The sequence below is a fragment of the Rhipicephalus sanguineus genome, chromosome 11, assembly GCF_013339695.2.
Source record: "Rhipicephalus sanguineus isolate Rsan-2018 chromosome 11, BIME_Rsan_1.4, whole genome shotgun sequence".
NCBI classification, from domain to species: domain Eukaryota; kingdom Metazoa; phylum Arthropoda; class Arachnida; order Ixodida; family Ixodidae; genus Rhipicephalus; species Rhipicephalus sanguineus.
Window position 1 is genome coordinate 756,924 of NC_051186.1, and position 3,679 is coordinate 760,602.

Sequence of the window (3,679 nt, forward strand, 5' to 3'; positions counted from 1 at the left end):
CAAGCAACCGCAATGCTTATTATTTTTATTTTTTCATTTAGAACTCGCTGCGAAAAAATTCCAGCACCTTAGAGATCGGTGGCGGAGACTCAAGAAAATACATGATGGTGCCAAGAAATCAGGGGCGGGGGCTTCCGAAGTCCCCAAAGTTACATGGCGCTTTTTTGCTATCATGGATAGCCTCATGGCCAAGGAGCGCCTCGGGACGTAGGTAAATCGCACATTCCAGGCCACGACCTGTCTGTAGCTCGCGTATAGCCAACTTGCGCTTTACAGTTCTCGACAGTCATGCTTTTAATGTATAAATGCAGCTCTCAGCTTATGGTTGTGTGATAACAAAGTTGCTGACCTGCTATTTTTGCAGGGTGATTTCAAACCTTGATATCGAACAGACAGTGCTGACATGTAAGTAATGGTTACCTTCAGTTATGTTGTAAATTATATGTTCTGATGTTTCATTCCATTTGCTTGAAAAAGAATGCTAAACAGCTAAAAAAAATTTACTCGTAATTTCAGGAGTGTTCCATCAGGAGTCAATGACGTTGCGTCAGTGGAGTGCAGTGCCAGGTAATGTTGACTATTGTTCATTGATTGCTTTTGCATTGGGGGAGAGACTGAAATATGAGACACAGTCATCATAAAAGACGGCAAGGCATACAAACAATGGCACTAGAGAAGAGAACACCACACAGATGCCACGTTCGTGTCTGCATGGCCTTACATCTTTTTTTTTTTTTTGACGAAACTATACAGACTAAGTCAGCTTTTTTTGTGTTAAAATGCGTCACTGATACTCTATGCTTTGGTAAGTATTGTGTTAGCATTACTTTTCATTCCGTTTAATGAATTTGTTTCGGTATTTTCACTTTTAATTGCCTGCGAAATGGTAGCCAAATGCAATAGCAGGTGCAGTGATGGCAATGCATAAAATGGAGAATGGTGCTAAAACATGTTATTCCTGCACAGGTAAATAGATAGCATTCAACATAAATATTCAGCTGATGCAAGGCTAGACTAGTTAACAAATATATTAGCCTTGTGTGTACGTTTTTCTTTCTTTTCATTGAACTGTACCAGTATAATAAACCGTTTCTTTTTTTTTTTCATCTGAAGGGAATCGGACCAAGATTTTGGGGATGACTGCGAAAGGTACGAACATCAACACTTCATTCCCATGTTCCAATGACTGTTGCTGGCCTTCCTTCAACATGTGTTAACGTATTTCATGGTTTCTAAAAAATGTTACTGCTCCCTTGGCATTACATTAACAGTGTGATGTTAACCCATGAAAAACCACATGTTAATGTGTATTCTTGGGTGCTTTATTTCAGTACACATTGGTCACTATCAAACAGGTATGTGTCAATTCACCCAACTCTATCCCACTGGAAGCAAATTTACAGACTACAGAGTAGTCATTGGATGGACTCTGGCATATTTAATAGTGGGTTCGACAAAGTAATCATGGACTGAAAACTTTGGATTCAGTTTTGTTGCTACTGTAAATAGTATGAGGCTTTCAATAACAGTGACTGCCTGTATTAGCCAGCAGTGTTTATTATTCCATCATTACGAGCTACACAGCTGCAGCAAGAAATGAATAATGTGACAACATCAATGTGCAACTCCTTTCTTTGGGAGTACGAGTGAAAAATGTGTGTTCTCTTCGGTAGTTTTTCAGTTCCTGCAACAAGCAGCCACACGGCTGCCCCTAAAGATTTGGGAAAGCCGCCCGAGAGCACTGAGCACGCTGAAGCTCCCCCGTCAACATCGAAGAGGACGACGTCTTCTGCTCAGCAGAAATCAAAGAAGTATGAAGGAGGCTATTCGATGATTCTGTTTCATTTGGTCTGAAGTCTTAAAACAACCTTCAATAGCCTCTGACAGTGAGGCTGCTCCAGACGGGCACTTAAACAAAACCTTTGGCATAGTTTTTTGTTCCAAATTACTGCATGCAAATCAAACATTTGAGACAATAACAAGAAACGCTCAAGAATGTGAAATAAAATCTTTATTGCAGGCAGAGGACAAAGGATGCCAATGAAGATGACATTAAGCAGGTGACGGACGCCCTTATGCAAGCCGTGGCCGCCTCGTCACAAAAACAGCTTGTGCACAGATGCACCTCCTTTTTTTTTATTTCATGGCAGAATCAGCCAAGGAGTTGACGCCTTTCAAGCAAGACAGGCTCGCGCATGCGTGCCACATGGCACTGCTTGAAATTAAAGAAGTTTGAATGCGAGTGATTGGTTATTTACATGTAGAAGGGCATGCCGCTACTCCATAGCATGTGCTCATTGCCTTGGAGCATTCCTGTGTATATAATCCAACTGCCACTCCACTTGTCCCGGTCCCATGAAACAGTTCTTAAATGTCTGACGAACCTATTGCGCTGCGCGGGAAGGTCTGTTTGAGCCCGACTTTGATGCTTGTCGAAACACTGGCACTGTTTCACCATCCTGTCGCCACTCGCCGTCAATTACCTAACCAGTCCAAGATTCTGTGTCCACTAGCCTGGAAGGACAGTATTTGTCTTTCTCCTCTTTTTCAGTTAACAGGAAATTATGCAGTGCCACACATGCAAGTACGTACCTGTTGACATTCTCGTCAGTGGCCTTAAACCTCCTCCTCAAACTGCGCCAGCGACTAGTTAGTATGCCGAACGCATTCTCAATTACACGGCTTGCCCGAGCGTGACGGTAATTATAAATTCTCTCACTGTCTGTTTTTATGTAACGCTTTGGATAAGGTCGCATGAGGTATTCTTTCAAGGGGAATGCTTCATCCCCAAGAATCACATAAGGGGCAACATCTCCTCCTGGAATTGCAGTCGGTTGAGGAATACCCAGCTTCCCTGTTTCAAGGGCTTTGCAAAGCGTACTCCTTCCGAAGACGGCCCCGTCGCTTTCTCCACCAGAGCGACCAACTTCCACGTAGAGGAATTTGTATGCAGAATCGCACACGGCCATCAAAATTTTGCTGAAGGTTCCTTTGTAGTTGAAGTTCTCAGATCCTGAATTACATGAGGGCTTCGACTGTGATATGTTTGCCATCGATACTGCCTGCAAAAACAAAAAGTGAAAACTAATTTGCCATGAATTTAACAGAAGGAACAGCTGCAAACACACAAGTGACATCATACCAGACATTCCTTTGGACAACAAGCATCAATGCTTTAGATATTGCACTTTCATATCGCTCAGTGCACTCATTGATGTGTTTCCGTGTGCTTAGGTAGTTACAAAAAGTTTTAATTACGAAATGTTTTTAAGTAGTCACACAATCCATTTCTAGCCTGCAACTTGCACTAATATTTATACAGTGTTTCATGCGTCCTTACAGCCCTACAGAAGTATTTGTATCTGAATTCTCATTTGTGCTTCAGTAAAGTTCAAATTTTCTTGCAACACTTACCAATGCAATTAGGAAAATTCCACCGCTGCTCAAAACCCCCAGCAATATCGCGCCACTCCTCAGGTTTCCTAGGGCACTTCACGTATTTGTTTTTCAGGGTTTTCCAAATCACTTGCGTTGTTTCTGAAATCACATCAGAGACAGTCGATCTTCCAATCATATATGAAAATGACAAAGAGCGCTGAGTGTCACCACTTGCAAGAAACCTGAAATAAATCGAAAAAAAGTGCCTATAGAGTAAGGCAAAACGAACACACCAATCTTC

At 42.0% G+C, this 3,679-nt stretch overlaps 1 long non-coding RNA gene across 1 annotated transcript; it reads left to right on the plus strand.

The window, feature by feature from the left end:
* Positions 1-554: 554 nt before the first annotated feature.
* LOC119374396 (uncharacterized) lies at positions 555-1,709 on the plus strand. Its single transcript, XR_005180159.2, has 3 exons — positions 555-567; positions 1,114-1,149; positions 1,332-1,709. It is a non-coding gene; the product is annotated as an uncharacterized LOC119374396 (long non-coding RNA).
* Positions 1,710-3,679: the final 1,970 nt, after the last annotated feature.